Consider the following 23,654-nt stretch of genomic DNA (forward strand, 5'->3'; position numbering starts at 1 on the left):
TTAAGGTTCTTCTGATCCACATGTTTATTCTTCCCTATCTCCCCCTTTATGAAGCCTGGGATGCGGGGTTGGGGGGAATAATTTTCAAGTTATAAATCTTATAATAAATGGTAGAGGTATTTCAGTCAAAGTTCTTACACTTAGTGACTCTTTACATGAAAACGTAGGCCAGATGTTGATGGTCTTAAAGTAGTTCTCTGTCTTGCTTACACATCTGCCTTTCTGTCCCACTTGGTGTCCAGCAACCCTAAACCAGCATGGTTCAGTCAGAAGGCTTTCCAGCACTGGAGGATACATCCTGCACGCTGCTCCTGTCTTCCCTTTGTGCTGTGGTGACTGGCAGAGCCACAGCTATTTGCTGCAGTTTGATTACAAACACAAGGTTTTGTGAGCCATGAGTGCTGAGAAAATCAGGCATCAACTTGTCTGTGCTTTTCTGACTGTGGAAATCTGATTGCTTACTAAAAAAAAAAAAAAAAAAGTAAACATGGCCATTGTGTTTGATAAATCTGTTCCTTCACATTCCCTGGCAAGGAATGAAGGGGTCACTGGACTTGAGCATAGATAAGTAACTTCTGGCTGCCCTTCTATTTGATCTCTGGTGATCACCATTAATGTTGTGTGCAGTTTAATTGAATATTTTATATTGCAAAATGAATCAGTAGGATTAGCACTTATCATGCTTGAAATGGCTGAGCAGGAAAAGAGTCATCTGAAAAATGCTTTTGTCAGGGTGTCTTAAGTGGCAGAGTGAGGGACTAAAACAAAAGATTATTGTTGGGAGAATTGATTTGATCAGTGGTGCTAAGGGTAGGTGAAAAATGGATTAATTGTCCCATTCTTGACACTGCAGTGCAGATAGGGTTAATAACAGGAGTATTCTTTCACAGTGCTCTTCTGGCTGAGGAAGTTCATGGTAAACGAATGTAGAGATATGCTTTGATTGACAGTTTATTCATCAAGGTGTTGATTGTTTCCTGCCATTCAGCTTGAAGGTAGGTTGTCCAGTAAAGAAGTGTCTAATTAAAATTCCTTTGTGGTGTCATTCCCCTAGGAAGGCATGAAACCAGCAGCTGAGATAGCAGGAAACTTTGAAATCCTGGAACACAGAATTTTTGAAGTATGTGTTTTGCATGATCAGTTTGGAAACCTGATCTTGGGATTTTGTCCTTCAATGTGAAGTTTCAAGGCAGGCAAGTACCAGTGCTTTGGCTTTTGGCTGATGGCTTTGTATTTTCTAATGACAAATTGCCAGCAGAGAGCAGAGATAAACCTGACCCTCTCTCAAGATAAAGAGCAAAACAAACCAGGAAATTTACCCTAGTTTTTGTTGAGGTGAATTTGAATTGTCGATGGCTCCTGTTCTTTGCCGGAAATTCACCCATAAACTCAGGAGTGGAAGGCAGATTAATTGTTGTAGCTGGCTGAAGGGTATAGCCTGTGATATAGGAAGACAGCTATTTCTATCGCAGCAGTTGTGTGAACAGCAGCATTTGTGAAATGTTAATGAACACTGAAAACTCTCCCATTCCAACAAGTCAGTGTGCTATAGCTCAGCCTTGTTGTGGCTGCTCCTGTTGTGCAGTGGACTGTTAGTAATTTTGTGTGCAATATTCTCTGTAAGCCAAATATCTTCTATGTTGTGGATGTCTTTTCCTGTGTTACTCAAAAAAGAATTACAGTAACTGTTTCCTAGCCTTCCTATCTCCCGAAGTGTTATACTAACTAGGCTGTCACAGGGGCAGTAAAATCCCAAATGTTTCATATGAAGAGGGCTTTTAAAGCATAAATTAATGCTGAGCAAGCACAAGTGTCTATCCTTTGTTAGTCCATATTGCACATCTTTTAATCTCCTATAAGTAAACAAACCTCTTCCTAGAAATAACTCTAGATTGTATCTTGAAGAATCACACAACAGTTGAGTGGCATTATATTCCAAAGTACTGAGATACAGCTATGATATCCTTGCAGGAGGAAGAGCTGTTGCATATATAAAGAGCACTAAAAAAAAGTTGACTTTTTTTACCCATGAATTAATAGTTCCTATTCTTTGGCTGGCAATGGTCATATTTTTCACTGCAATGAAATATAAGCGTACAGACCCATGAGGATAAAAGTGATTGTAGCTGTATTTAATACAGGTATTTGTGTGTTCCAGATGACAAAAGGATCAAATGAGACTTCTTTTAGATCAGTATAAATGGCTTTTTGATATTGTGGTCATTAATTCTGGATTTTACATAAAATACTTGGAAGTCAAGCAGTCTTCTTTCATGGCTAGGTATTTCTAGAAACTGGCTGCAGCTTTATTGAACTGTTTATAGGAAATGAGGGGGAAATAAGGGCTGTATGGCTTAAGACAGTGAAAAAAGTCTAAAAGTCACCCTTTACAGAAACAATGTCTGGACAGATGAAGAAAATAGATTACTAGTTGCTTTATTTCTCATTAAAGTGTTTGGCTGTGGAGAATCTGTGCTTTTTAGCAGGATAATTTCTGAATCTTCGTAATACTTGCGTGAGGATGAAAATTGACCACAAACCATTGTGCTTCTAGATGTACAGATGCCCTGGTACAAAGCAGTAGATGCAACCACCTTCACTGGCAGGCAATGCTGTGCACATACCTGCTGTAAGGTCGTCTTTTACCTAAAGAAGATGTAGAAATCCTCACTTGGTGGGTAAGCGAGATAGGGCAGAACAAGTCATAGACATCTGGAGTTACCAGAATATCTAGATGTACTTTCTTTTACTTTATATTTTCTTAATGGAAGATGGACTTCAGTCACAAACATGGCAAACAAATCACTTTGCTGTATTTCAGAACAATGTGAATAATTCTGTGGTGTGATTTATTAGGTGCCATTGAAAACAACTTTGGTTTAATCAGAAATCATAGTAAATATGTAATTAAAAAGTTCTCAAAATGTATGGGTTAAATGTCAAACAGCATTAGTTGGTAACGGCTTCATTTGTCTGCTTCTGTGCTTGGAATTGTATGGCAGGGCACAATCACACATACAGATCAGTGATTTATAGAACTGAGAGCAGACACTAATGAGAAAAAGCTTTTAAAATGGAGACCTCTATTATATCACTTACATAGCTATGCCCCTAACAGTCAGGAAATGAAAAAAACCAACCAACCAAACAACTGAACAGATAGCTTCTATGCCTGAACTTGGAAGTGTCCAAGATTATACCCTTACACACATAAGTATTATAAAAGGAGAGTCGACGGTAAATTTGGAGGGAAGGTATGTCTTGCTAAGTGACACTTCAAGACTGGTATTAATTCTAAAAGCTGATGTTAAACTTGCTTTTTCCCTCCCTTAACTGATGAGAAATTTGATCTTCAGCTAGTAATATTTGGTTTATTTTGTGTTTTAGATAAACAGATAGACTTGCATACACCATGGAGGCATTGATCAGGGAGAAGTGTATGTTATTTTAATACAGCAGCACAGGTAGTGAAGTATTTTATAAATAATTTATCTGAATTATTTCTGTGGTACTGAAGGCAGTGTCCAGCTATGACCAGTACGCATCAGTGCAGCAATATTGATATTGAAAGGACAGGACTACTTGCATCTGCTGCAGAGGAAACACAGCCCGTCATCCCAGTTGTAGCATCAGCTCTTGCTCCTGTCTAGTGGTTGGGTGGAATAAGGCTGTAGTGACATGGACACTGCCAATCTGGTACCCAGTTCTGCACACAAGTGCAAAACAACTGCGGCGGGAATACTGTTGCCTGTTCGTCCCAAGTTATGCGGAGCTTCTGCTGTTCCTGCCTGCTGGGAGTGGGCTGGGTATGAACCATACTAGATGTCTGTGCTGCCATCAGCAGCTCTGTATCTATCAAAAAATCCTGCTTGTGCTATTGAGATGGAAAAGGTTTTGCTAAAGACAAAAAGAAAAGTGAAGAAGCAGAAAATGCTGAATAAAACTTCTAGTAGAAAATTTCTGCAGCAAGAAGAATGTTACAGGAGAATCAGGTGATCTGCTGTTTAGGTACTTTCATGTACAAATAGTTACCTATTTCTTTAATCACAGTTTACCAAGGCATGTAATGCTATGGATGTTTTTGTTGCCTTTTTTTGACTGACATCTAGTAACTGACTTGGTAATACTGTGCTGTTGCCAGATAACTGCTCCTAAGAGTATTGCAGGGCACACTATGCATTAAATAAGGTATCTGTAAGTAGTGCTGCAAACGCTACATTGCTATTCCAACCGCTAGCTCAAAGCAGGGCTAACTCGAGGTCCCTCTCCAAGAGGAACTTGAATGATGGTGGTATATATCTATGTGTTACAGAAACTAAATAAACTTCTACCACACTTTCTTTCAAATATTAAAAAAAGAAACCAAAACCAAAACCCCCCAACCAAGCAACCAAAACTGAAAAAGAATAGCTGTGTTCAAGGACTCTGGAACATGTATTTTAGTTGGGGACAGGAATATGAGAAGAGTGTTTGCTTTTAAAATTGCTTTTAGCAGCAATATTGGGTAGGAAGCTATCTGAGAAACTGAAGTAAATTTCTTCCTAAACCAGGTATAGGACAGACTGATAAACCTAGCTCTGCTCTGTGGCTTTATGGTAGGAGTCAGAGGAATTGCTGGAAAGCCTATAAGGTGGATGGCTTTCCATTTGGTTTAATGCTTCCTTTATCTAGAAACTCTGTAGTAGGAAGACAACTCTTGGCCCTGTGATATATCCTGATGAGTATTGCCTCACCACCTGGTAAAGACTTTGCCTGCCTCCCCAGGTAAATCCTCTGGGGAGATTATAGCTGAGGGGAGAAAGAGCCAAGTCTTTTGCCCAGTCTGGGAGCCTGAGCTGGGCTGGAGGCCGGTGGTGGCTGCTGTGCAGTGTTGCATGCTGAGTGACCACCCATCACCTAGTGAAACCTTTGCCTTGTTCAGATATCCAAAGATATAGTAAGTTTTATCCTGGCACTGTGTTTATGAGGCAAGTAGTTAGGAAGGGTGGTCTGAAACAGCCTTTCAAAGCTATCAGGTGAAGGGGAGCTATTGCATTCCCAAGTATAACCTAAGTTTTCTGAATCTCAGTAGCTACTTCAGCCATGGGGACTATTTTGTGTGCCATAAAGCCCAGTGTGATTCCTTTGTATGATGTACAATGGATGGGCTTTTACAAGGAGTAATTGTAAAAACGGTGATATTAATATAGCTGTTAGTTCACACACATGATGAATGAAGTTATGCTAATTACAAACCAATTTATCTTTCTTATTAAGAAATCCTCTTTACTAAGCAATAGTGAGTCTTAGAGCAAGCTACTAGGAGGCTTCTTTCTTTTTGGCTAATTAATAAATATGCAGTATTTCTAGAATGTGTGTTCTTTGCTTGGCTTTTGTTAGATTAATAATTTAGCAAATAGAGTTGAGTCTGTTTAATGCAATTTTCTCCTCTTTCACTTCAATGTTTTTCTGATATGTAAAAGAAAAATCACTTCTATTCATGTTTTCATGAAGTGAATCCCATTTTCCCCTACTTTGGGATGACCTAATGCTGCAGGAAAATAGGGCTGGGAGGGAGGCTTGAGCAGCCAGATTATTCAAGCATAGCTGTCAGGTTTGAATGGCCAATGCAAATCAATTGCTCTTCATAGCTTACATCTTTAAGTACTTTGCATATCACCATAAAGTGTAACTGAAGAAAACTTGGTGACAGCGCCATGTGAGAACAGGCGATAGGTAGGTCTGGATGAGCTCGCTCTGGAAGTAGCAGTGGGACATAAGGACAGCTGGGGAAGCAGAGCCTGCTTTTGCTTTGCTGTTCCCACCAGACACAGCAGAATTGGAGTGTTTCGTGGGCTGGGATCCTCTCCTTTGCTGCTGTGCATGCAGTGTGGCGCTGGGGTGGTGCCAGGTGTGAGAGCACTGACAGGGAGAGGCACCTGGAGCTCTTGCTGGGTTCTCCTGGCCTGCTGCCCTTGCCCTCTTCCCAAATGGTGCTCCTTCCCTGTGTGCTGATCCTGTCAGTGCATAAAAGAGGGAAAGTCTATGGCTGCTCCAGTCAGTGCCATGGAGGCTGTGGAGGGTCGATGTGCGCTGTAGTGGCTGTCAGCAGGTGACCCTCCCTTGTGTGCCTGAAGGGCTCCAGGGCAGATCATGTCACTAAAGAGACAAGGAAGGAAGGACGTGGCCACCCACCCACCAGCAGCTGGGTTGAACTGAACGCTAGGTAAAATGGGCCTACTGCTTTCTGCTGGAAACAGAAATAAACGGTAAGCAAGAGAATAACTCGGTGGCTACTTTTAGCATTAGCATCAGTTTGTAGCAGAGGATACTTTTCTCTTTTTCCCCAGAGGCTGTCCAGCACATGGTCTGCTGCTGTGGGCTGAATGCTCAGCAGTCAAAAATTGTCACTTGGGGAACAGCTGTTAAGTATTTTTCCCTAATTCTCCAGAATTACTGTTGAAAACTAGACCTGGAATTACACTGCTTGGTATGTAAATTATATTTTGTGTAGTTAAAATGTTCAGTCCAAAAAATAAAAAACCTCACCCCTTCACAACTGGAATATAGAACAGAAAATTCAGGTAAAAATAATTTATGATAGTAATTATAGTATAACCAACTTGTCAGCAGCTAGTTGTTTAAATTCCTTCTTCCCCACTCCAGGCTTCTCAAACCTGTAGGGAAATCACTGTAAGAAATACCCCTTCTGCTTGCTATATTCATCAGAAATAGGATGCTGTATGTGAACACTTAACTGTGTAATGAAAAAAGGATCTCATTTGCAGTGATCTGGAGCTTTGAGAGGTCAGCCAGTGTTCTGATAACTAAGCTTAATCTTTACTGGCAACATCTAATATTAATTACTAACGCTCACACCTTTCACCATTAAAATCAGAACGTTTATGCACGTAATTATGAGTCATCTAATGGCTCAACAGCTTTATTTTTTTTCACTGCATGCACTCCATTTTGATTAACCATGAGAGAACTGGACTTCTGAATCACCTTTGCCCGTAATAAATAGAATAAATCCTGACAGTCTGAGTTACTCCTAAGCTTTCATATTTAATGGAAACAGCATGAAAGCCCTTTCTGTTCTCTCTGCGTGCAAAGGGGAAATCTGGCAGTAGGAGGGCTGATACCACTGGTGGAAGTGACAGCATGGCAGGGTTGGACAGACATATGTGGTTTAGCTCTCTTTGCATCGGGAACCCTGCCCCAGCAGGGAAATACCGATACCCTCACAGTGCATCCTTATTTTGAATGCAGCCCTGGCCTGGCTGCCTTACCACAGATAAACTAAGAGCAGCTCTGATGGGCAATCCTAGCTATTCTGATAAGTGTGCAAGGTTGCTGGTGTTACTGGCTTTACACTAGGGGTTTCTGCAGACAAGGTGTAGTCAATAGATGATCAGGCATCCCTTTTTCCACCCATCTCTGGATATCTCCAGGCAAACTGAAGTCTTTTTGGTAGAAGCAGATGCTGCATCCAGACAACAAGCATGGTTCGATTGAGCAGTTCCTCCTTGCCACAACCACCTTGCAGAGCAGCACCTGAGGCCTGGCACTTGCAGGACTTCAGATAAAATGCTCAGTCTTGTGGGACAAGCACACATGCTGGCTGGGATAATGGATTTATTGATGCAAAACTGGAAAATGGTCACCACCTCATTTCACATAGGCTACTGGACAGACACCAACTGGATAGAATGACATGAACTTGTTTTGGGATTTAAGACATATTAAAACAAGCGCCATTGAGAAACAAAGCATAAATGAAATACTGGCCACTGAAGGAGGCTAGTGCAGGACAGTGCAAGGCCCCAAGGGAATTTCTTACAGGTCAACAGTTACTGCAACAGATCTCGGAGATGTTAGGGAGATGCTCAGCAGTAGGGAGAGGGTGGAAAGCGTAGATGAAGAGTCCTTAATAGGTTTGTGACTATTAAATGGCAACTGCTGCCATTGCTTGCTAGTCTACCTTTTTTCACTTTGACTAAGCATGAATAGGACCTTAATAACTACTTTGGCACAGGTAGTTCCCTGAAGCTGGAGTACTATCAGGCTGGAGAAGCTGTGGGAAATTCTGGACTCCTGAATGCAGAGATGACTCTGTCCTCAAGTGAAGAAACTTGGTCCCTGCCCCCCTGTACCTACTCCTGCTCTCAGTGCCAAGGAGAAGGTATCTCCTCACTAGTTCTGACACTTTTCAGTCTTTAAGATATTTTTTTAAAACATGAATGTCATAAGAGTCATGTCTAAGCTGTCTGGAGCTCAGACTCCTGTGCAAGGAGACTGCTTGACAGGGGGAGAAATTCTTTGTAGTCCTTACCCCACAATAGCATAAGATAGCGAGCAGGAAATGGTCTGATAGTTAAAGCAGATGGTTTCTCAGCAAAAAGCCTTCTGCGGCTTGTGTTCTCTGTAATTTTTTTAGTGAGACAAACCAGCTTTCCTGATATGACAGCTTCGTTGCTGTGCCTTGTGGAAACATGCTGCCACTTATACTAATTTTACCTTGTAAGAACATAAGTATGAGAGCACAGTGGTAAAGCAAAAAAGTCAACATTGCTATGGTTTGGGATGCTTTTTTTTTTGGACATGAATGGTTGCCAATAGAGGGAAGTAATTTATAAAAGCTATGCAGAGAATAACAACAATGTTAAAATATAGACGTGTTCCTGCTTCCTGTGAATCTTTTCTTTTTTTTTACATATGCACATGACGAACCAATGCAGTTGCTAAAAGAGTACTCCCCACAAGGGCTGTTCTACATCTACATGTTTTGAAAATGACAACAGTGAGGGGAAAAAATAATGAAGACAAACTTATTCCAGAAGACTGCACTAACAGGGTTTAGAGTCTGAAAATGGGGTGTGTGGAAGTGAATGCAGAGCAGTAGTGTGAGTGAAGGCCAGAGACTGCTGCTGCCGGAGGGCTGTGGAGCTGGGAGATGTATGAGGGGACTGGTCTTATTGTGGTGGGCGAGGAGGTGGTGACACATCTAACCTTGGTCTGTGCAGACCAAGGGAAAGAGTGACACTTCTGCCTTTGCTCTGAGGGTGGTAAAAGGCAGGACCATACTGATCCACACTGTCTTCTCCTCTAACTGTTGTGTCACAACTCTGTAAATCAGAGATGAAGATACAATAATTGGTTTCTTTTAGGCTGTGCTGACTTCCATTGAATATATCCAAGGGTTTCAGGTTAGAGCTTCAGTGGACATTGAGGTCTGTCTTCCTACAGTGCCATCAATGATGTCACCCTACAATGCCTGTTTCTGTTGGGAAAGGTTCACAATGGTACTTCTTTACATTTGTGGTTTGTCCCTAGACTTCTCCTTTTGGAGTGATTTTGAGATCCCCGAAGGTCAAACTACAGGAACTAAAACTAACCTGTAATCATTTGTGATAATTCAGGAACAAACCCTGGAAATTGATTTGTTAATTATCTGTCTTCACCATATTCATTTTTGGGGTAGAATAAGATTTTCAAAATTATCGTACATCCATCATTCACATTTAAACTCTATGTGAGTTTTTAATTGCTTATGTTTGCATGGTGTCTTATTTTGGGTAGGAGTTTAAGTTGAAATCCTGTCTGCTCTGGGGAAATATAGAATCCGAAGATAATGCAGTTAATGGGGTTAACTATTTTCACTTTTAAGACTGCATATTTGAAATCAGTTTCAGAATTTAAATGATGGCAAACAAACTCAATTAAAGCTGTGTGGTTCTTTTCTTGACAATGTCATAATCATACTTGACCAGTCTGAATAAAGAGGTAGGAAAAAATACTCTGATTTAAAGGTAGACAGTGTATCCAAGAATATCAACGCAGAGAGACTGAAAATGGGCATTTGAAATAAGTCTCTATAGCATCCACATAAAAGCATATGCCTCTGAGAAATCATTTGTGCCTTTCCTCACGTTTTTTTGTTCACCATTTGAAGAAAATAAACCTACCTCAAAATTCTGAAAGCAATGACTTTTCTCAAGGCACACTGCAGTTCAGTTTCTCGAGACACTTCAGTTACTTGACCCTGCAGTATGGCTCTAAATGACAAATTGATGACATAATAATTTTTCTTATGTAATAAATGGTTAAGCCATTAACACAGGACTATATGAGTTAACTGTAGACCAAGGAGAATGAACAGTTTGGTTCTCAAAGAAAAAAGCTCTTATTCAAACACATGTATCTTCAATAATAGCAGGGGAAATACAGAAAATTACTGTCAAAGTAAATTGCATTTTGTATGAATGCCATCATCTTTCAAGTTTGCCCCAGCACAATAATCTTTCTTTATTTAGTGGTGTTGCCCTTTTCTCTTTAGAGACCTTTAGTGAAGTTGTCTTTTATATTTCATGTAACATTAAAGTGACTTAAATGATCAGGGATGTGGTAGGCCTGACATTTATTTTTAATTATTAGCATAAATAAAGAGGCATCTATATTCCACACCTGCTGCAATTATAAAAATATATTTTCTTCATTTATAAAACAGAATATGTGCTTCAGGGAGTCGACCAGAAAGATGAGAGGCAGCTCTTTTTGGTAATCTCTATATAATTTCAACATTTATTAGATCTGACCACTAAGGACCAACAATGTGGTTTTGATGTCACTGGATTCATGGCTTCTGTGCAGTTTCTGAGAAAGATATCTGCATAGTATTGAAAAAAAAAAAAAGTAGAAGAAAAACACTCCAGAAGCGTTTTATCACAGCCTCATATCTACACTGTTGGGCAGTGCAGCCTCACAGACATTGTACCTCTTCTGAAAAGAGCAGTTTGAGAAAAGCTATGTTAGTTACCAAAAAGTTAAGCTAGAACAAACAGAAAAGAAGCCCCTTCAGCCATTTAGACACCATCTAGAAAAGCACTTGAGTCTAAATTTTGGATCACTTTAAAGATAGGAAGTTTTATATGAATTCAAAAAGCTGAGCTACGTTTTGCTGAGTGCTTTCCATTTTTTCATTCCATTTGTATGTGTAAATCAGCATTACTTAAAAAATGTATTAACAAATTACAATAATTACAATTAATCTAGTATGTCAAAGTGCTCTGCTTTAGTATTTTATACTCTTTCTCATGCAGGCTGTCCTATTTCTTTTTTCTTACCAAAAAATCTGTCTTGAAATAGTAATGGTATTAACACTCTTGGCAAGACTGGCTACAGCACAACAGCAGAATTAACTGGTTATAACTAAATTGTTCCTCTTCAAACTACAGTTCAGTAGGTTAGACAGTCTCATCTAACAAGGTTGAGGGAAGCTTTTTGTTCTTTTTCTGTGTTCAGTGGAAGACAGAAACCATCCAGTGTAATAGAAAGGCTATTTCCCAAGCTCTTCCTCCTGCTCAACAGTTAACAAAGTGAATTGTGCTGTGCTGTAGTGTGAGTGAAGACGATGACTTTCTTTCAGATGTTTTGTTATCTGGAAGTTTCTTGTGATCCCCTTAGATGTAAAGGAGCTAAACTCCAAGTCTGCTGAGGTCCATGTGGCTCTTGGTCTCTGCTGAGGCTTCTCTATCTTCCAGCGTGTCACAGCTCTTCAGACTTGCAAAGGTTTTCCATGGTGCTGGCTGTAAATTTGATGTATTTGCCTCTAATGACGCACCTAGATTGTCTCTAGCATTTGGCAGAATGCAAGATATTAGCTGAATACCTATTGTTAAAATAAGTTATGGTAATTTCCTAATTTAGTGATTTAGTATAAATCCATAAAATTGTTGTTTAGAAGTTTAAGTAGTTAAACGCTTTTTGATTAATGGTAGCTAACAGCTTGTATGTATGAATATTATAATGCTGAGTGGCTAAATTCCAGGTGAAGTGATTGAGTGTGTTCTGAGGGTGCACATATGTTCCTGCGTGCATATAAATTATTGTTAGTCATGCAGTTTCAGTAATAGGATTATTTTCAGTGATGTCTCTTCCATTTTAATGTCTTCACTTTTCAGTCAGATTCTAGACATCCAAGCCTGCCCTGTCTTGCATCACTCCCTTTGTAGTTATTCCCTTGTTCTCTTTCATGTAACTGTCACACCTCAGAACGATGACAAGAGGAATGAAAAGAAAATTTATTTTGATGTCTCGATGAAATATCAATTTACACAAAACAAACCCAAACAACAAAACCCCATCACCTTTACATTTTAAGTGAGTAAAATGTTTACTTTGACTTTGTGACAGGCAATTTGGCTTTTAGGATTATGTTTTAACAAATGTTCAACAGCCACATAGGTAAAACTATTTAGATGTCTGTCTTCCTTTTGCTTCTCTTAGAGGCAGGAGTCCAGACTATATGGTGAAAGAAACTGGTCTCTAAACTGTTAACGCAATTTGTTCCTCAGGATGTAGACCTCTATGTCCCTTGACATTCAGTGAAACTTGTGTTCTTTTGTTACAAAAACACTTCTTGGAAGTTTGTTTGAAGGCAGCAAACATAACTGCATGGGCTTAGTTTACCAAGTGTGTTGCAGCTGTGCTGGCTGTCTTGCTGGCACCCATAGCCCACCTGGCACCTCTGGCTCGCACCAAGAGATCTGTGTAAACGCTGACCTTAAAGGACATGGCCAGAGCTAAAGAGTTTGACTGAGACTTTGCTGCATGGTGTCAGATATCACCCTGACCCACTGCGGGTTTTGACATTTAATGTAAAATGGAACAAGCTATGAAGGATGCAATTTAATATCACACCAGCACAGGGCAGAGGGAATGCCAAGGTGGTATCAGTTCAGTTTTGGCCCCGACCTCTGACTTAGGTGATAGCTGCAACCACCATAGAATGAGCTGTATGACATATTGTCCTGAAAAACAAACCAAATGTGCTAGACTGGGAGTAATTGCTGTGGAGTACTCAACTGTCTCAGTGAAGCAACCAGAAAGGCAGCAACCAGCCATGTCTTCCTCCATTCCCTGTGCCGATGAACCTCACCTGGGATTTGCCCAAACCATTTTTAGACATAAAAGGTGCCCTCGTGCCCTGTCAGGATTTGGCCTCTGTGCTCAGCCTGTTGTCTGGAATTTTGTGGGGAGGATGCCTGTCTCCCACAGCCCAAACTAGGACCATCCACTTACTTCACACAGGGTGCAGAGCAGCTGTCAGATAGTAACCGCTTTCATTCACCAACCCTCTCCGTTATTTGCGCATTAGTGTCATTTCTGCCTCGCTTCTCATGTGCAGCATATCAGCCTCTAGATGTTCAGAGGAGTTTCTGCACGCAGATCTGGAGCAGGTTTGCTATCAGAAATCAATATTTTAAATGATGTTTTCCCCAGAAGATTATTATCATTGTAAAATCAAAATATTTTGCAATTCCTGAAAGCTCAAAGAATATTCTGTGTATGAGCTGACAGGAAACCGTAATCAAATTGTCAAGCAATTGCTCCTACTGTGGCAAAGTGAGAATGTTAGATTACATGTGTCAGCATGTGAAGATAAAGACTGCACAGTGAAGAGCACACTGAAGGCTTGCTAGGAGATGGGAAGTTTATCGCTGTGCACTGTAACCTATTGCAGACAGTTCTGCTACCTCAGCAGTCCTCAGTTTGCATTAAAAACCCTTATGATCAATAAAATGCCTCAATTTTGTCATTTGGAAGACATTTTAAATTTTCTACCAACTTTATTTGGTCGATTAAACTGAAGACTAATTGTTATTCCAAAGGGTTAAGTAATAAAAGGTGTGGAATACAACTATGTGTACACTGGTTGTTTACTGACTTTAATATTATTATAACTTCTCTAAGCTCTTCAAACAGGCACCCAAATGCATGCTGCTGTGATTATTTGAGTAAGAAAAATGGCTCATTTATTCAACGTAGGCATTGGCTGCTAGTCTGGGGTTTTAGATGTTTAAAGATTTATGTTCAAATTATCTTTCTCCAGTTTTCCTGTCCTTTTGCCTATTCTTCTGTAAACTCTTCAATCTTCCTACTTTCCGTGGCTGCTCTGCACAGTGGATGTTCACTGAAAACATCTCACCAGTGTTCAGTTCTGAGCTCGGGGGCTGTAACTCGAAACATGCTGAGAACCTGAACTCTCATTAAATTCAGTCAGAATTAATGACTCATCACCTTGCAAGATCAGGCTTGTGGGGCATGTTCTCAAGCAATCCAATCATTCCTCTAGCTTTTTCTCTTTTAGAGGTAGGATCAGAAAAGGAGTTTTCAGGAGTGAAATTTAAAAGGCTTTTAACTCTGATAACCAGATTGTCATTCAGGCTGGTTATTTAACTGCAGCGTAGAACAGGCACTTAACGTCAGTGAAATAAATTCAATCATTTTAGAAAAGTACAGTATTTAGCCACTTAACTAGTACAGCCTTTTTTGTCTGACCCTGAAATAGCTTACAATTCTCTAACAAATTTTGAAAGGAAAAAAAAATAATGATACGCGACAGGAAGAAGAAAATAAATAGCATACAGTCAGAATTAGGTCACCAATGGCAGCTTAAACCAGTATTGTACATTGGTAAGGTGACTGACAAAGGCAATGCACTATATATTTCATCATTTTGGTTAGCAGGGAAATATTTGGAAGGGTATTCTTTAAAAAAAAATCTCGAGGGAAATACAATGGAGAATCACAAATACACGAGGACTGGAAACATCATTCATGTTTAGTTTAATGTCAAGAAAAGAAAAAATGGATAAATTGGGAATGTTTAGCTTGATTTAGAAATAGCTTTCTAATATTACTGGAGTAAGGACCTGGAGCATCCTTCCAGCAAGACTAGTAAGTGGGAAATCGAGCCATACCGCTGCAGGGGAAAGCAGAGAGAGGCTGAAAGATCTTTCCTCTGACTTCCACTAGAATGGGCAAAGCAGCCAGGCTTGGCTGTGCCTCTGCTTTCCTGTTAGAGAGTGCAGCAGGTGGACAGTCACCTTTATACCAAAAAATAAGGTAAGACTGACTTTTAAACTGGAAATTAGGCAGCTAGCAAGACAATAATGTAACGCAGGGCTGGGACTAGACTGAGTGTCCAATGAGTCAGTTCCATACTGACTTACATATTGTATTCTGAAAAGCACATTCTTTCTTAGAGCTATTATATGTCTGGTGAGTGTATTTAGTCATGCTTTGAAGAGCAAAATCTGTACCTCTGTAATCAGTATAGCTCACTGCAGCACTAGAGCGTATCGCTCGGAGAGTGTGTGCTGTGGAGCACTTGGGTCTCGGTTTGTACACCTATTTAGTACCTAGCAGGGGAACTGGCTAACTCTAGATTTGGCTTCCTTTGCTGCTTATGGAGGTCACATGCATTTATAGCTGAATCCCAGCTCTATTAAAACAATAGGAAGACTACAGATTAAAGACAGTAACCTCTTGATCTGGAGAAAATATTGTTTTTCAGGGTCTTGAAGGCTTATCAAATGCTAGGGGCTGAGACTCAGAGGAACAGAAAGACTGAAGCTGTGACAGGTCCAAGATCTGAGTGCAGTGCTAGGAAAACAAAATATTGCTTCCACTCCAAGCTACTGGTTCTTATATCTGAGCACTTCAGTTTTTCCTCCTTCTTTGATCCCTCTCCATGAAAACACTTTTCCTGCAGTCAGCAGCAAGGTATTTCTCCTCAATATAAGCGTTTTGAGAATGTTGCTGAAAAAGATATGATTTCAACATGTAGAAAAAATGATCATGTATGCACAATATTCTAGAAGAAGACTGAAGTTTTAATTACAAAATGAAAGTTAAGAAAAACTTGTGGGATGAAATCTTGCTGCTGATTCAAGTGCAGTACACAGTAGTTGATCTGAATTGACCTGCGACCTGCAGGTCGTTTCATTAGTCAATTAGTATTCATTGTCAATCACTGTCTCCTCATCCCAAAGGCTTATCAACTCTATTCCACTAAGTAAATGCATCCCTTCAGTGAAGGTGAGGTTCCACTTAAATATGAGGGGAAACTTCTTCACAGTGAGGGTGACGGAACACTGGAACAGGCTGCCCAGGAAGGTTGTGGAGTCTCCTTCTCTGGAGACATTCAAACCCGCCTGGATGCCTTCCTGTGTAACCTCATCTAGATGTTCCTGCTCCAGCAGGGGGATTGGACTGGATGATCTTTTGAGGTCCCTTCCAATCCCTGACATTCTATGATTCTGTGAAAATTTGTTGATCATCTTGGTTGACAACTGAGCAGCTCATTGCTTTTGTGTGTCGCATGTGCCTGAGCAGTGAATCCCCACTAGCCACTTCCTTTGTGCTCCCCCAACAGGAGCTGGAAATGCGTAGGAATTAAGTAATAATTACTGTTGCTTGGGTTGAAACTGCTTACTTGTGGTTTATTTTTGCACTGTTCTCCAAACTGCTTTGCTAAAAAGGCATTTAAAATGTTTGTTGTATTGCTGGGAAGAATAGCCTGCCAAGGGCTATTATGATGATAAAATAAATGACAGTGACTGTACTTTGCCTTTAGAGTCTTTCCTTAGAGGACCTTGAGCACACATCTTCCTGAAATGAATCTTATACAGGACCTTCCTTCATCTTCCCATGTCCTTCAATTTCTTTGGTAATGGGCAGAATTTTAGCATTAGAAGAATGTGTTTGTAGTATAATTCAGGGAGGAGTCTTTGTCATATATCTTAATAATTTATCATGCTTTTGATAAGAATTGTAAAAGATCAGCAGATAAGAGTAAACAGGCTCAGGGAGACAGCTCTTTGCACACGTTAATTTTGCAGCAACTGAATTGGTCTTCTGTCATTACAACTCAACAAGTATAATTGCAAGATCATCATTTTGGGGAAGTTACTACTGCCAAATATCTTACAAAATGACTGTGTATCAATTAAGCAGTTTAAAACAAGAACTACACCTTTTGTTGTTAACACAGAAAGGAGGAAAAATCTGGAGTATAGAGACCTTTAAACATTTATAAATGAGAAGTGAGTTGCAATCTGTTTTCTAAAATTAGAAAGGGTTTGTTTGGGGGTGTGTGTGGGGGTTTTTTTTCTGAATATAAGCAAGCCATTAGATATGGGCAGAGTGGTTCTGATAAAAATAGAATTAAACTGAACCTATAGTTAATATTCAAAAATACTGGAGACTTGAGAAACTGATAATCATTTTTGCATATCTCCATCTCCTGGGGTTAGTAGGGACTAGAAAGCACAGAAATGTGCATAAATAAGGTAATTCTGGAGAGTGAAAAGTTCTAGAGATCTAACCTTAGTGATTTGGGATATGACATTTATTTTTGTTGTTTTAGGTGTCTTTTGTCTTCTCTTTTTGCTTCTGCATGTGTAGTTGGATACTCTGTGTGTGTATTTGGGTTTTTGGAGAGTTCCCCCTACATCCCCAAAGACTGCTTGCAGAGAGCTTTCTGTGTGCAACGTGCTTTTTGTCATGGTCTCGTCTGCTATAGCGTGTACAAACAGCTATGGTAGGAAACGGTATGGGAGAAGAGCATCCCAGTATCAGCTCCTGCAGAAAGAAATGCCTGCAGTTGTTTGCGAACCCGGCTGCCTTTTGGAATGGTGCTCTTTGTAATGCACTTCGTCAGTGGTAAAAAGAAGGTGATGGTTCTTAATTTCCTCTGGCACACTTCTTACCAGAACTGAGTGATCTGTGACAATGGAGAGCACAAAACCTGTGACTTCTACCAAGTTTGTGATCGAGTGCAATGAGAGGGGCAAACCTGGCTGCTGGATGTTAATGGTGTCTACTTGTACCGTATCAGCACACTGTTCTTGGTTACAACAGACTTCTTGCTACTGGCAAAAAATCCATTTGGGAGAGAGCTGACAATTGTAGCTGGGGAGATAAAATTACAGCGTTATGGAATCAACCCTTTGAGAAGCTTAACAGTTTTGGAACATAATGGAAGTGAGTGCAAAAGAGGGTTGATTTATGTATTCCTGTTAGAGAAAGCTAAAGGTTAGGTTCTGGTCTAAGAGGCAGTGATAGAAGCCAGGAATCACTTCATAAAATGAGTGGTATTCCAGAGGTATCTCACCTTGTAGCTGTGGTGACTTGAGTTCTGCTTGTGGAGTTATGTTTACACTTTAAACAATACATGTTCAAGTATTTGACTCATGATTTCTTGGAACCAGTTCTGTTTCTACCTATAGATATCTAGGTACAACCAGGTGTGTCTTGTCCATTTTGACTAGAGCCACAGACTCAGACCAACTTATTGCCCAAAGGCAGGAGAAGCCTGGCCCATAAATGTGATCCTCTGTGCCTTTGTAATCCAAGTCCCTGTTCCAAGAGCACTGATTGCCTGCTAATGTTTCAGATATGAGTTTAGCAGTAAAGACAGCAATTACGGTGGAAATGGAACCAGGCACAGCTAAGAAAAAAGCTAATTAAAAATGAAGGGAATGAGGAGCCTGGAAGATGTAATGGTCCTGGAAAACATTTTGGTCCTAGAACAAACGGTATCTTTTGAAAGGTTTTCTTAAAAGCATTGTCAACATAAGTTCACTCTGTTCTGTAGACACCTTGTTCTGTTTTGGGTATCTGTCACAAAAAGTGCTGGTCACTGTGTAATTGTTGCCATCTCATCTTGTCCATCTGGATGTTTTCTCTTCTTCAAAGTGACTTCATTTATTTCAGTAACGTAGCTATCGTATGGATCTCCTTTGTTGCACTCTCTAAGAACTTTCTCAGTGCCCAACCAGGGTTGAAGCTATCCATCATGAACCAAACACAATGCAGCTTCATAAACAGCATTACTGAAGAGAGAGTGTGATTTCAAGTACCCGCTTTACTAACACGACTGTTCTTGAGTAATAAGGGCTGCATTTGATTCTCAGTGAACAATTTGAGGGCCAGTGTCTAGAATCAGTTACACTAGGATGAATGTAGAGGAGCATCACAGAAGTCAGTTGTTATTATGGTTTTGTATGAGGGAACCAAGATCAAAATGTTTTTCTCTGTACTGCAAATAGGGCTCTCTCCCAGGTCCAGTATGTAGATCATATTTGTTAAGAACTTAGCATCAAATAGAAGAAATAAGTGTTTGACAACCTGACAGAGATAAAAGCAGAATTTAGTAATTTTTGTAAGATATTAACTTTTTTTTATTAACTTCCAGTTGTGTTTGTCCTTTTTCTATAACGCTATTTCTTACAGCTTCCTATTTTATTAGTGAAAAAGAAAGTTGAAAAGGAGGAGTAATACCTTCTAGCATTTTTTTAGTAACAGTTGTGGTAACTTTAGAAAATTGTCATGCCGGTCAGTGTGTTAAGGTAATTTGAAAACACTACAACAAGATGAAAAAAAGAAATCCTTTATCCTTATCATGGCTGCTTTACCAGCAGGAAACCTGGGTTTTCATTACTGTTAGTGTAACAGACCTGTAGTTACGCTGTCTCACTACTCCACAAATAAAATATGAGAGGCTCTTTGAAAGAAGACTGAGAAACTTAAAACCAAGAATATCACCCATTATAACTTCTGGTTTTGGGACGCTCCTGTCTGAGCCCCTGCTGCTGAGACCAGAGCCTGATCTGTTTCGAGCTGCACAGCAATGCGCTGCATTCTTTTATTGAAGAGAACTAAAGGCAAAGAACCTAAGGATATTTTGTCAAAAATTACGCAAGAGTCTGTGCTAGAGTTTGAAATGTGTTTGTGTGTGGTGGTTGTTTTGTGTGGTGTGGTGGTTTGTGTTTGTTTGTTTTCCTCCCATCAAGAGCCTGGGACATGTTGTGATGCTGCTGAGGTGCTTCTAGCCTGCACCCTGGGCAAGGCAGTGTCCCCTGCCATTTTGTGCCTTGTCCCTCTCGCCTGGCCTTCCTCTCCCTCCCAACTCAGTGTGGGCGGAAAGTTGTGATTCTCTTCAGCTGAGAAGAAGAAACTGTTACTTTTTCACCTTCATCGTTTTAGTGACTTTAACGAGCATAGCGGGTATAGGAGAAGGGCTGGAACTGGCTGAAAGGGAGAGGTTGCTGTGGGATTGCCCTGGGATGTTGAGGTGGCACATGGGGCCATGCCCTCAACCAGGAGCTTTGCTGCGGAAGAATGAGGCTCTGCCGCGATCCTTGTTTTCCTCCCCAGGAACCAAGGAGACCTCATCACAGAAGTCATTGAACCACAAAGTCTGATCAGTTTAGATGTGCTTTCAGCCCAAGTGACTTCCCTCGAGGTTGTTTGTGTAGCCACCTCTGCCTTGACCCCACTTTGCAGAAGGGTGTGATGTGGGTGACCATGCATCGGAGAGCAGAGAGGGGCCATTGGCCAAGAAATACAGGTAAGGGCTTTGGAGATTTGCAGGGGACGTCCCCAGGAAGTGAGCTGTTTCTGAGCCAAAGCTTCCTGACCGATGCAAGGACTAACTGTTCCTCCTTTGTGAATGCCTACTTCTGGGCTGGTGCCAGTGTCTCTCTGCCTGTAGGATTTAATCTAGAGAACAGGCTCAAGCTCCCAGCCCATGGCTGTCTCTTGGAGGACAAAGGGGTTGGCTCTGCCCATCCCGTTTAGCAGGCCGATCACAAAAGCCCTTGAAGGAGGCTGACACCTCAGACACCATCTGCCCATAAGGGAGCAGACGCATAAGCTGGGGGAGTGCGGGTCTGCAAAAGCCTTCTCGCACCTACACAAGGAGCAGTGGGAAAGGAGAAACAGGAGCAGCCTGTCAAAAAGTTAAAGCTTAAAGCATCCTTAACAGGAGAGTGGGAGGGAGTACTGTTTAATCTCAGAGTTTTACCACTCTCTCAGGAGAGATGAGTGGAGGAGTGAGGAAAGTACATCGTGACATGCCCTGTAACATGGCAGAGAAATGTACTCTTCTTTTTACTGCAACATTGCTAAGGAGCACCAGTTATTGACTTGTGCTCTGTTGTGGCCAAGTACTGTACAAACACAGCAAAACCCCTGTAAACTCCTGGGGACGGGAGCTGTCTATGTAAATTGGGCAGTATATACTCTTTTTGTGTTCTGGCAAGCTGGCTTTCCTGCAGTTTCCATAAAAATCAGAAACGGGTTCCTGTTTCAGATGTTTTACAAGTAGTGCTTGGCTTGCCATGTCCTCTGTAAATGTGTGCACTTTGTGTGCACACAGGGGGCTCAGCTGCTTTTTCCACAGTGATTTACCCATCGGGCTTATCTGAGGTTTCTGTGGATTTACAGCAAATAACTGAGCAAATCATTCTCTAAGAATCAGAAGTTTTTACAACTTGTTACAGATCCCTAGAGTTATCAATAGTTATTAAAAAATAGTGAAGATTCTTGGTGCATGAGACATTAGTATACACTGTTCTCATAATACAGCAATAGCAATTCATTGCTGTCTTTCCCATAGCTTCTGGTACAAAGAAGAGATGAATGTAGGGTTCATTTAATTTATTCTCTGCTCTGAATGACATTTTAGGTGTGTCTACACCCTATAAAATAACACAGTGTGCAATTCCCTGTGCCATTTGAAGTGCAGTGAGCCATCCACAATGGGCAGGGCATCATCATGTGGAAATGGTTCTTTGTGTCTCAAAAGCAATGTGTTCCCCTTAGCACTGTGCAGCTGGTAGCTGCCAGTTTTGGTAGCGGTGTAATTCTTGTCTGAGTTTTTTAGTGCTCTATGATGTTGATTTGTCCTATGGGACTTTCATGAGTGATTTTTTGGTTGGGGACTTTGTGGATCCAACAAAGGTGTTTGGGTCAATGCGGATAGTACTTATGAGCTTAGAGAGCAGAACACCCACATTGCACTAGCGTTTATAGTCCTGCTTCCTAGTGGAGTTTGGGAACTGTCAACTGCTTCTTTCACAGCCCATTTCCTAAATATGAGGGCTTTGGTGGATACAGTTTTACAGTACCTATTAGGAAGTGACCTGACAGAATATCAGCTCTTGAAAGATCCTTATATTCAGCAGCTGGGAATACCTACTTGATAAGGTGTTCATTGTTTTATTGGCTAATCAGGAATTTCACTGTCTTCTAGGTTTGTGGTGTTTGTTGTTTTGTTGTTGTGTGTGTGTGGTGGTGTGTGGGGTTTGTTTTTTTTTTTAAATCTCTAAGGAGAAAGCATAACTCCATTTAGTTGAAAACATCATGTCTTTTACTATCTGGAAACTTCTGAGTATGTATGCTCATCCTGATGCTGAAGGGTAAAAGTGTACAAATTATATTACCTTGAAATATAGATATACCAATACCTCTGAAAGTCTCTTTTTAGGCCTTGAAACTTTTCAGGGAAGAGGTACAAACGACAAAATAAATATCACAGTACATTCTTCACATTGTAGGTTGAATTTTCCTTAGCATCAGTACAGATGTGTTCTCACTTGCTCCTTTCCCCCCCCCCGCCACGCCCCCAGGGTTCTGCTCATTTTAGAGTGCAGGCAGAATGAGAGCATTGGTGAGAGTGTGGAAAACATTTGTATAAAGTCACTGCTATGTAAGTGACACAGATTTGGAATGACCTAGAAAGCACAAGAAAACACTCTGTCTTGGCTGTGCTGCTCAGCTGAGATAATGTTGCTTTGGTTCACTTTACCTTGCTTGAACAGTGGTGAATTTTTGGGCAAGATGTTGTACCTTCCTGTTTCCTTCTAACCCTGTAAAGGCGTTGTCATAACAAGAGCCTTAACTATTCCAAGGAACAATCTGCCTCTTAGGGACCAAGCGGTGACTGTGCCACACTGGGCTTTTGGTGGCTCAGCTGTTGTCCTGCCCTAGCCCCGCAGCGCTGCTGCAGCATGCCCCATCTCTGCAGCCTCTCCCCAAGCTGCTGCTCCTGCAGGGTTTGCCCCTGGCTCATGTGTTGCCTTTCTCCTGGCTGCACAACTGCAAGCCCCATGCTGGGAGCTGACAGTTCTCATGGGAACTGATCACTGCCAGCATGAGACTTGTCTCTCACTGCCCACCTGCTTTTTCCTGACAGGTGGCTATATCTCTTGGTTTAATGCAGGGGACTGAATGATGCACAGCTGTAAAGATTACAAACTAGCTGGTGTGCAATGCCTGCCCCTGATTACCGTGTGCTCCAGTCAGTGCAAGCAGCATCATGAGCAGCAGCAACCTGTTGGGAGTTTGATCAGGTCCTGATGAAAACAGGATAGCTACTGTGGGACATGTATTGGGGGTAGGCAACCTGCTGCACTAGAAAGGATGCCCAGGGTAGGATGCTCATCTCCTCTCTGCTGGACACTGTGGGGGGATTTGATTTCCCTTTTCTCTTTGTCCTTTTGTTGTAGTTTTTTCACCAAACTAACTTTAACCATTAGAGTCAATGTATGCCATTAGCTATGGACCCTACTAATAAATCTTTGTGCGTGTGAGCCTCTCTCAACATCCTTTGTGTTACAATTAGCATGTTAGGACCCAATATCAGTTGGAATCGTTGGCTGTGGTAGTAATGCAGTAATACAATATCACAGAGCTCGTTTGTAAAGGCTGTCAGATGCTACTGTAGCACCGCACAACCTTTTCTAGAAGGATGGGAGACCTGAGAATTTTGCAAATAAACTGAAGCGGAAAAACTAAAACTTGTATTCATTTATAGTTAGGATGCTTGGCCAGTACACACTTCAGATACACAGAAGCTGAAAGCTTATTGCTTTAACTATGCACAGCAGGTCACCCAGTTGGTCTATCTGGATTTAGATGAGAAAGGAGTTTCTTGTCAGTAACCCAAAGAATGCTCTGTGGACTAGATTTTTAAAAGAAAAGTCATTATCCACAATACAAGCCAGACTTCCTTCAAAAGCTTATCTCCAGTTTAGGCACCA

The sequence above is a fragment of the Caloenas nicobarica genome, chromosome Z (assembly GCF_036013445.1).
Source record: "Caloenas nicobarica isolate bCalNic1 chromosome Z, bCalNic1.hap1, whole genome shotgun sequence".
In the NCBI taxonomy this organism is placed as follows: Eukaryota; Metazoa; Chordata; class Aves; order Columbiformes; family Columbidae; genus Caloenas; species Caloenas nicobarica.